Genomic DNA, 10820 nt, shown 5'->3' on the forward strand with positions numbered 1-10820 from the left:
TTGATGTCTAAGGGTGCGTTCACACGGTCGAACAACGTCCGACGGACAAACATTGTTACCAATTAACAATTGCTTACTAGAGTTTGCCTTGTGAGCAGAGTAAGAACAGTAATATACAACTTCAACTGGTACCACAGTTTGTTGCCAGATCTACTTCCCTCGTTTCAACGCATTTGACGTCATCCTGCTTCGCCTTTGATATGGCAACAATGTTTGTCCGTCGGGCATTGTTCGACCGTGTGAACGCACCTAAAGCCAGTCCCTTACGACGCTCCTGATTGGCGGTTGATAAGCCAATCACACGGCTGGAAACTCAAGTCTCTCTCGAGAGTTCACAAGGGAATGATCTATGTTCAACCTCTCCTGAGGAGTACGTCTTTCAAAAGTATCCCCCAGGAGAGGTGGGACATACATCCTGCCTATGTGAACTCTCTCGGGAGACTGAGGTTTTCAGCCGTCTGCCTGGTTTATAAACAGCCAATCAGGAGCGTCGTAAGGGAATGGTCTAGGCATCAAATGCACAGTTGATGTGAATCTACTATAATACCTGTAATGGTGGTGCACATAAAACTTGGGTTCTTGCTCCTGGGACAGCCAGAGAGCCATGATGCTGACCTATAGTTAATCGGGTAGCATGGCGCAGATTTTGTACCTTTAGATGTCGAAGGCAGGACAGCATAAAAGCGGGATGTCCTTTCTCAGAAATATTCAATTAAAAAACCATTAGGTTTCATTACATTTAATATATTCACGATCACCGACAACTCTCCACCTACAACCGATTCAAACTGATCTGTAGAGATTTTTCCAAAAAGTCCAGACTTCAATCAAACAGCAAGAGTGGGGCATGCATCTGTTTATTCTAATTGCTCTAAGGGCTGCCCTAGAGCAAGAGCCCGTGCCAGTACAAGGCTGGGTTACTCTCAGATGAGGACCCTACTTTCCCTGTCTTGAAACCTACACCCAAATTCAAGAGACAAATAAAGTAATGTGATTCGTGGATACTTCGGTCACGGTAACTGTCAAAATCCACTTGGACACAGCAGTGTCACAACTGCCCTAGAAAGCCATCTCTTGGAGGCTGACTGTTCATTCTCTCTAAACACAATTGGATTAAAGAATCCTCAAAGTCTGCATGAGAACGAGCACTATATGGATATTACCAGCTGTTAGCTGGTGACGTAAAGTTTAGCTCTGGTTTCCTGAAGTTATAGACAGGGATTCAACATCTCTGACCCAAGTGAAGGTTGTTTATATCGGGAAAATGAACTAAAAACGATATATTTCCGTTGTGAAGGGAGAATAGAAGCGATTCGGCAGTGAAGGGGAAATTACATGTAGCCTATACTCCATATTTACAGGAAAACCAATATCTTTGATTTACAACCTTGCATTTTTATAAACATCGTCTGGTGTCAATCGTCTTAAAAAATGGAATTTTCTCAACAGACCCCCAAAATATAGATTTAAAGATAAAGATGATAGTCGGTACTGGCTGTCGCAATGCATTTCTTATGAGCCAGTTACTTACGTTAATAGATAGCACAACTACATGTGTAAATTAATAATAAAGGACTATCAAAGTTTCGAGGTCAAGACTTTCAAACTTTTAAAAATCTAATATAAAGAAGTCGTAAAGTGTCCCACCTTGCAGAGCCCGGATAGCTCAGTCGGTAGAGCATTAGGCTTTTAACCTAAGGGTCCAGGGTTCGAGTCCCTGTTCGGGCGATACCGTTTTGCTAATCACTCCCCTAGTCTGTTGTGTACCGTTTACATAACATTCTGGCTCAAAAAAATAAATCTAAATACTCCCTTTCAGCAGTTTATTAATGCAATTTCCTTTCGGCAATTTTAAATATTCCTTAATTATTACTTCGGCAATTTTAGATGCTCCTTTAATCATTATTATTCCGGCAATTGTTAATACTAATTTGAAGATTAAATATTTCGGCAATTTTACATAAAACTTTGAGCAATTAATATTAAATATTTCGGCAATTTTACATACAACTTTGAGCAATTAATATTTCAGCAAACGTAAATACTCTTGCTAATAATATTACAGCAATTGTGAAAACTACTTGGAGCTCTTACCATTTGGGCAGGTTTAAATACTCCTTTGAGCTATTCTAAAATATTCTTTTAAACAATTAATATTTCGGCAATAGTAAATACTCATTTGGCCATTTATATTTCGGCAATTGTAAATATTCTATTAAGCGCACTTAATATTTCGTCCATTTTAAATACTCCTACGACCAGTTAATACTTCGGCAATTAAAAATATTCCTTATGGCAATTAAATTTCGGTAAATGGAAGTACTATAACGAGCTACTAATATTTCGTTAATTCTAAATACTCCTACTACCAGTTAATACCTCGGCAATTGAAAATATTCCATTGAGCAATTTAATTTCGGCAACTGTAAATACCCTATCGAGGAATTAATATTTCGTCAATTTTAAATACTCCTTCGACCAGTTAAATTACTTCGACAATTGAAAATATTCCTTGGAGCAATTACATTTCGGCAATAGTAAATACTCATTTGAGAAATTAACATTACGACAATTTCAAATATATTCCTTTGATTAATTAATGATTCGACCTGAAACAATAACTGGTAGTATTCATTAAAGTTAATTAAGAATTAACTTAAGCGTAGGCTGTCACGTGAAAACGTTTTCCAGTATTTCTTGGCGTCTTGCTGCCAAATTCTGTACCAAGTAGCAAATATCATTTGTTCACATTTGTGTACAATCGATGTTGAGTGTTCGTTACAATGATGAAGCACAAGCGAGAACTCGAATAATCTCATTTCTGGAACCGGTTCTAGCTAATTTATAACGCCAGTGCATTGGAATAAATCAACCAATTAATCACTACTGGCTCAAAGTTTGGCAGCAAGATGCTATGATGTATAGCACAAACCCTGACTGTTTTAATGCCGAAATCCCAAGTCTGATTCTAGCCCACTTCACCCTTTCTGCCTTTCAGATAATTATCGTCTGCTATCTATTGCTATTCCTTTTTAAATTATGAATACTGCAGGTTGGATCTGCATACAAAGCTGACCGTTATTATTTTTTATCATATATATATGTTATTCAGCTCGCTGGTTGTATTCGCAGGACGGTAGTGAGAGGAGAGAGTGGAAGAGCTACAAGACCCTCACGTTTCGAATTCAGTGTAACATTCCCTTTCAAGGAAGTTACCTGAATAGGGGTGAGGAGGGAAATGCGGAAGGGGAGGGGAGAGAGGGGATAAGTGGACGGAATAAGTGCACGTACCATGAATGAATGCAATGAATGACTTCTGGTCAGTATTTGCCATGTCTCGAATTTTCTATGGTGTTTAAGATTAACATCCTTTGCAGTGCAGCGTTTTTTAACCAAAGCTCCTTATTTCATTCTTCTTACATTTGCAACTTTCCTACCGTATTCCATCAATAATCTTTTACGGTTCTTAAACTAAGTATTTTCCTAAATACTATAACTTTAGTGATTTGTTTACACAAATTTACCTTTGTGATGCAAGCATTGTTCCCCTTCAAATTCAGGAATTAATAAAATCTCTCACAATGACATAAAATTTGGTCGATAACGAATTTCCACTAATAAGTGATTCTCCTCTTATATTAATACTTTCTTCACAGGGTATTTTCAATTATACACTTCTCGTTTCTCAAACAGGCGTCTCATTTCTGCAAAACTCTGGAATCTCTTTCGTGATTAACACCGAAGAGTTTATCTTTAAGCACTGATGAAAGTACCTCGAAGACCATTTCTTTCTTGACAGCCATATTTCTTTTCGTTCCTCCTTTGATTTTGGTTCTCCAAAAGATCTCGCAGCTTGAACTCGTTCGCTTTTTGACCCGTTTCGCCGCTCAGGGTTTATTGCTGTCAAATTTTTATTTGAGGTATGATAAGTTCACGACGCCGCTCGAGTTGTAGTTATTCGCTCTCCTAAAACCCAACCCGTGATTCATTCATCATAATGGACTACTTAATTATTCTGAGTACAGGATATTAATTGGTATTACCTTAATTTCGTAGCTTTTTCTTGCAACAAAAAAACAATTTTCTTTTAATCATGCTTGATCAAGGTGATGTTTTTCAACCAATTTAATTATGATTTACATTGCCAATGAAAGACATCGTGTTCAGCCAGTTCTGGTAACATTTTGATAATCTAAGCCTCTTGGATGGAGGATTGTTATTTGCTTGGACATGTGTCTTCCTGGAGGAGTTATTGATGTCGATCCTTTCAAGTTATGGAACTACAAAATGTTGTGTGGCAGCTCCTTGTACCCTTGCTTAATCTTTTTCTAACATGTTATCGATGTTTATAAATCAATATACTATTCGCTTCATGACTTGTGTTTATTCTTATTTTATCTTCTGTGTCTATCTCTAATCTCAATTTTCATTCACATTTTTAACACTCTTTCACATAATTTCGATATGAATGTTTACACTTCACGAAGTATCACTATTTTAAATATTGCAAAAATTATTTGATATTATTAACGTATTAAGATTAATTGACAATTATTTTCCTCGTTCATCTTTCAAGACTTAAAATTTTGTTAACGACTATGCAAAATTCTAGTGTGTGTGTGTGTGTGTGTGTGATTTTCTACAGCTAAAACAATCCTAACAATAAGTGTTAAATATCATCTGAATAGTTTTCTTACAAGGAGTTTTGACTAATAAGAGGTTTCCCTTGTTGACTTTTTATCAGTTAACGATTGTCCTTACAATTTCTTTAGTACTTGACCAAAGAGGTTAGGAGAAAGCGATAGAAAATTTAATGCCCCTTTGTTTTGGTGGACACGTTCATTATGTGGCACCTTCCACATGACAACTTGAATGGATATCAGTGAAGATTTACGAGTAGTTTCCAACTCGAAAAAATCGTCTAATCTTCATTGTTACCCACTAAGAGTTAATCACCTTGATGTGGTGCCAGATGATTAACTCTTTGCGCGTATTGACGTTGATAGGGCGGGTTAACCAATTAATATCTTCCCCAAAGGTAATCAAACCACGCTAATTGTTTTTCTAGTAATCCTGTTAAAAGCCTGAGAAACTGAATCAAAACCAAAACCTCAAATAAAATGGGTTTTGGGTTAATAGCATCACTGTTTATGTGAGTAAACACTTCACAGAAATTAAAAGATACCACTATCTCGCAGTGAGTAGGATTCGAACCTACGCGGGAAGATCCCATCTGATTTCTAGTCAGACGCCTTAACCACTCGGCCATCACTGCACTCAATGTCCCTTCTCATGCCTACAATTATTGATTTTCCAACATTGGGAAAGTTTCTATGTTAAATATATTCTTTGACATATCCTAAGGATATTCAAGCCATGTGTTGAAAATAGCACCCTAGAGTAGTGAAATCCACCTACATGTGATTGAGTTACCCTCCTTCTAAGGTTCTGTCCCTCGTTAATTGTGAATATATCTACAAATGTATGAAGAAGGCCATTGACCTCCATCGTGGGAAGTTGCTTAATCAATGCAAAATTAAACTTAATAAAATACAGAACCTTCCAATTACAGATCGATGCCACCCACCCCTCGCATAGCCCGGATAGCTCAGTCGGTAGAGCATTAGGCTTTTAACCTAAGGGTCCAGGGTTCGAGTCCCTGTTCGGGCGTAATCCTTTTGGTTCGATCCTCCGCTAATTTACACCTAAGCAGAGATCAACAGGGGTCCACGGAAAGGCCGGTACGTGACGCGAAATATGTAAAACGGTAGAAAAGTAATGCTACGTACTTTCAAACGTTGAAAGTAATATTTGTCAATCCCTGGTTAACACACGGAAACATCACGCACGTTTGAAATGTCCAATATTTGGGAGATATTTATTATATAAGATCATTTTCACACAAAGAATCTTAAAGTAACATGCAATGATTGCACTTTAATGTTCTGAGTGATTACTTATCCATTAACGGCGAGAACTGGCAAAGTCTCCAGGGCAAAAGCAAAACTCAACGGAGATGACGGCCTGGGACATCCAACGTCATCCCCGACCCAACAGGACCCCGGGAGTCCCCCCCCCCTCTCTCTCTCTCTCTCTCTCTCTCTCTCTCTATCTCTTCCTCTTTTCTCTCTCTTCTCTTCTCTCTTCTCACACACACATAAACTAAATAAATCAGGTAAAGAAGTTTAATTAAAATTAAATTCACCAACATTAATATACGAGTAACTACTGTACTTTGAATTTAACTAAAATTATGAAATGCAAGGAAGAAAAACAATATAACTAGCCTATACGAGCATTAGGTATATAGAGCTTTAAAAGCAAATACCGGCAAAAAATCCATTTTCAAATTCCTTCATAAAACATCTACCCCGATGGGTTTAACAACCCTACTCGTTAACGAAAAAACTTTTTGTAAAAACAATTATCCACAAAGAATGATGAATAAATGGTTACTATTTTAAACATCATGGTAAATTGTTTCGTTGAATGCAATTTTCATGAAAACGAACAAGTTCTATCTATAAGACTCGAGGCAGGTATAGTAAAGAAAACAGGAAAAGTTTGTCATATCTAACTGAGAAAATTACGTTTAAAGTATTTCAAGTTTATGGAAAGTTATCTCCAGAATCTGAAGATACTCGTTTCTAGTATATCATTTATTAGCTAATGGTGTTCAGATGGAAGTTTTGCCAAATTTTCCTTTAAGGTATCCTGTAATGGAATCATGATCTAACTTTAGAGAAGAAAATTTCCTTAATGAGTCTCCGTATAAGTAATATGATTTCATAACTTTCCACAGAACGAACTCTTTTGATGTATTTCTGCTGGACAATGATTACTATCCAGAGTATGAATTACATTGATTGTATCTCTGCAACAATTACATTGATATATCTCTATACAACAAAAATTATATAACTTTTCAGAAGATGGATGCTTTTGTATCATCTCTGCAGTACATTATTATTATTATTATTATTATTATTATTATTATTATTATTTCAGTAGATAAAATCTATTATTCACAATGGGCCACTGACTTGAAATTCAAACTTCCAAAGAATGTTTTCAACCTCCCATCGCAGACCCAACACTGTGGCAGTAACTGAGCATGAAGCAGAGCCAACGATTTTTCATCGCCCTGGGGAAGACGCGAACCCCTCGACATCTAAGTGAAATGTCACGACATTAACCACAATCCAAGGTTAAACAACTTTTCAAAGGATGAATTTCTTTCAAGTACTTTCAAGTACGATTACTTAAGTTTCCTAGGGATGAACTACTTTGGAGTATATTCGTAGTATATGAATTATCACTGCATTACCCTATGAAATACCACTGCCGTGCACACATTATAATTTAATCCCTACTGCACAAACATAACCACCACTTAACTTTTCAGAAGACAAATTCCTTTGATATAACTTCTTTGGAAACACTATTATATACCTAACCTGATTAGGGACGAATTCATTCGATTTAACTCTGCAATACAAACAAAACATAAGTTCTTAAAATATGCCTCTGATTTATCTTAGCAGTAAAAGATGATTATCTCTCTTTACATAAGAGTGAATTCCCTTGATGCATCTGTAGTGTACATACATGATCAACACAGTATTAACTTTTCAGAAGACGAATTCCGCTGATGTATCTGCGCATCAAAACATGGTTACCTTTTCAGAAGAAGAATCTTGGTGTATACTCTCAGTCCAGACATGATAATCCGACCTTTAAGAGATAAACTCCACATCACAATTGTGATTCCTTTAACGTTTCATCAGAAGATGGCTTCCTTCGTCTCAACTCGACAGTACAAATGTAAACTTAATTTCACGAGGATGAATACATTCGATGTATCTTTGGAGTAAGAACAGATAGCCTAATACATATTTCCTTATCACTATACACATCCACTTGAGTCTTAGTCCTTAACTACAATCAAAGTATCCTTATAGCGTAATGTGTAAACCAATATGCATAAAGATACCAAGTGCTTGAGGAAAATCAAAACTTTTCCCTCCAATTATGTAAATTTATTAGTTTCAAAAAGTTTAAATTTCCGAAAGCTATTTTGCCCTATATCCATTGAGTGTTGTAGTCAATGTAGGGGAAGTAGATAAGATTTCATTTTGATTGTGCTATATCATTAACTTATTTGTAAGTCAATTCTATGGAGCTGTAAGACAACTTACGCCTTTCCCACATTATAAACTGTCAAACTGAGCCAGTTTTCTTAAACTAAGTCATAAACTTGCTAAACAGAAACGTTTGCAGCTGTAGGTAATTACAAAAACGTGTCGCTGAGTAAGCAATAGTTTGCGGATCGACTGCTTAGTTTTAGTGGGCAGGGTAATTTGGTTAACCCAACTGTCTAACCAGGATGACATTCCTATGCATTCAAGTAGTGGTGCAATATTATTCGATTTACCAAACAAAAACTTCTTTCAGTTTTCTTCTGAAGATTGATAAAAGAAACCCACAAAATCACTTTGTAACTTGTTTACTTCTAAGTATTTACATTTAGTTTTACTACACACTCGAGTACTTTCAGGCCCTATCTGTGGCCCATTTTCAAGAGATGTTTGGGATGTTAGCCTGGGTCAAGGCCCAACAGTCTTCGGGAACTTCTTCTCGTTGAGCTGTCATTTATGTGATGGCTGTTCTGGTTTCCTTGAGAGTTGCCAATCCCCTCTTGTCGCTCTGATATCCTGAGCCGATGGTCAATGGGATTAATCCTTGAGGTAAGGGTGTGCCTAACAGACTTTTGGTGACCACACCCTTACCTCAAGGATTAATCCCATTGACCATCGGCTCAGGATATCAGAGCGACAAGGGATTGGCAACTCTCAAGGAAACCAGAACAGCCATCACATAAATGACAGCTCAACGAGAAGAAGTTCCAGAAGACTGCTGGGCCTTGACCCAGGCTAACATCCCAAACATCTCTTGAAAATGGGCCACAGATAGGGCCTGAAAGTACTCGAGTGTGTAGTAAAACTAAATGTAAATACTTAGAAGTAAACAAGTTACAAAGTGATTTTGTGGGTTTCTTTTTCAATCATTATTCGATTTCCTAGTGTGTATTAGTCGATTTTGTTAAATAAGAACACCCAATTATTGCATGAAGGGGTGAAATAGAAAACTAAATACCCATCGTAAGTCCATAACAAATATAAAAGAGCTTGAGCAACATAGTAAGAAGCCAGTCTGATCAAATAGCGGGAAATGCAGCCCCATCTATTGAGGCCCGCCACTAAAAAACAGCAGGCATCAGAAAATGAAGAGGTACTGCACTTTTATAGTTACAATGACACTTGATAAGAACGAAACTCTGGACTGCATGGAAGTGAATATGCTCAGAATGCCACATTGTATAAGATTCCTCCACTGATGATAAGGAAATAGCCAAGTTAACTCCAATTTCTAAGACACTTAACTCCTCTAACTTTTAAGACATTTACTTTCACTCATTTCTATACGTGTTCACAAGCGTACAACGCATTCCAGCCACAGAAATCAAGTCATACCATATCTGCTCTTGCCTACGTAAATGATAAAAGAGATAAAAACAAACCAACATAAAAACTAATCCGTAATTCTCTAATAAAATGCATCTATGCATCTTTACATTGCAGTGATAATGGGAGTAGTACTTCCAGCCTACAGTCACACAAAACACAAAACACTGAGGAAAGGAAATCCAGAAAAAATTGTGTTTACCTTTTACAGTAGCCTTGAAGTGTCGAGTAGTTTTCCTCTCAAACTCCTCTTTAAACTCATATGCAGCAACGCCAAAAACGTACGTCTTCGACTGTCAGTCACAACCAGCTCATTCACTAAGGGCCATGTCTGAACCAAAAATGATCAACTTCCCAGAAACTTAAGTTTCTGATTCAGAGATTAATCCAAATTATAATTTGTCTTTAAAGCATTTGAAAACGCACTCCTGCCTTTCAAGTTAAGACATTCCTTTACAATCCTCATACTATAGTTATACCAGATTTTGATCCGGGAAGCTGGGGATGTTGATCCCAAGTTCAAAACCTAAATAAACAGACATACCATAGCTCCTATGGACATTTGCATATTCGAATGTTCTAAATTAAGCCATTCTACAATCAAGTCCATCTTAGACTCAACAAGATATTAACCCTATAATACGCCACTTCAAATCAGTATCTATAAGGAATAATCAAGTAGACAGAGAGCAAAGAAACTAAACTTTAACCCAACCTGCTACGAATGAGGTGGAAGTAAGATGATATACTACCAACCTAACAGTATAGACACAAATGTGAGTTCTTTTCTCCACTGTACCTCTTTGACTTCTTCATTTATATTAAAGCCTTTATTGAGAGCCAGACTGTTCTTACCCAAACTACAACCAAGAGCTTGAATGTGGTGGTAAGTTTCCTAACGACTCCTTTTTGGAGCTGGAAAACATTTATGACAATAAGTGGAAAAACATTTTGGTGCGAGCTGACAGGCCCAAGTGTTCATGGCCCTTCACTATTCTTTTGTAAGTTTTACTAAAATTAGCACACGGATTGACGAGTAGGAACATACATTTTCACTCAAAACCTGAACACTGGGAAGGCTAGGCATCTTTTGCCCAAAATTCAGAGAAATAGTTAATAATTAGAAATGAAGGGAATCTCTCCCGAGCAAATAAACGAGTTGACCTTTGCCTGATTAAGCAAGGATGGATCGACACGGAGTTATTTACTGAAAACAATGTTGAGAATTTTTTTTTACTTGGTTTAAGAAATAGATATCATGTTTTTACATACCGTCCTAACCAGATAGTAAAAATC

At 37.0% G+C, this 10820-nt stretch overlaps 3 non-coding genes across 3 annotated transcripts; 2 read left to right on the top strand and 1 right to left on the bottom strand.

The window, feature by feature from the left end:
• The first annotated feature begins 1655 nt into the window (after positions 1-1655).
• Positions 1656-1728, top strand: Trnak-uuu (transfer RNA lysine (anticodon UUU)). Its single transcript has one exon. It is a non-coding gene; the product is annotated as a tRNA-Lys (tRNA).
• Positions 1729-5193: 3465 nt separating this feature from the next.
• Positions 5194-5275, bottom strand: Trnas-aga (transfer RNA serine (anticodon AGA)). The gene has a single exon. It is a non-coding gene; the product is annotated as a tRNA-Ser (tRNA).
• Positions 5276-5597: 322 nt separating this feature from the next.
• Trnak-uuu (transfer RNA lysine (anticodon UUU)) lies at positions 5598-5670 on the top strand. The gene has a single exon. It is a non-coding gene; the product is annotated as a tRNA-Lys (tRNA).
• Positions 5671-10820: the final 5150 nt, after the last annotated feature.

This window comes from Macrobrachium nipponense, chromosome 7, assembly GCF_015104395.2.
Source record: "Macrobrachium nipponense isolate FS-2020 chromosome 7, ASM1510439v2, whole genome shotgun sequence".
NCBI lineage: Eukaryota > Metazoa > Arthropoda > Malacostraca > Decapoda > Palaemonidae > Macrobrachium > Macrobrachium nipponense.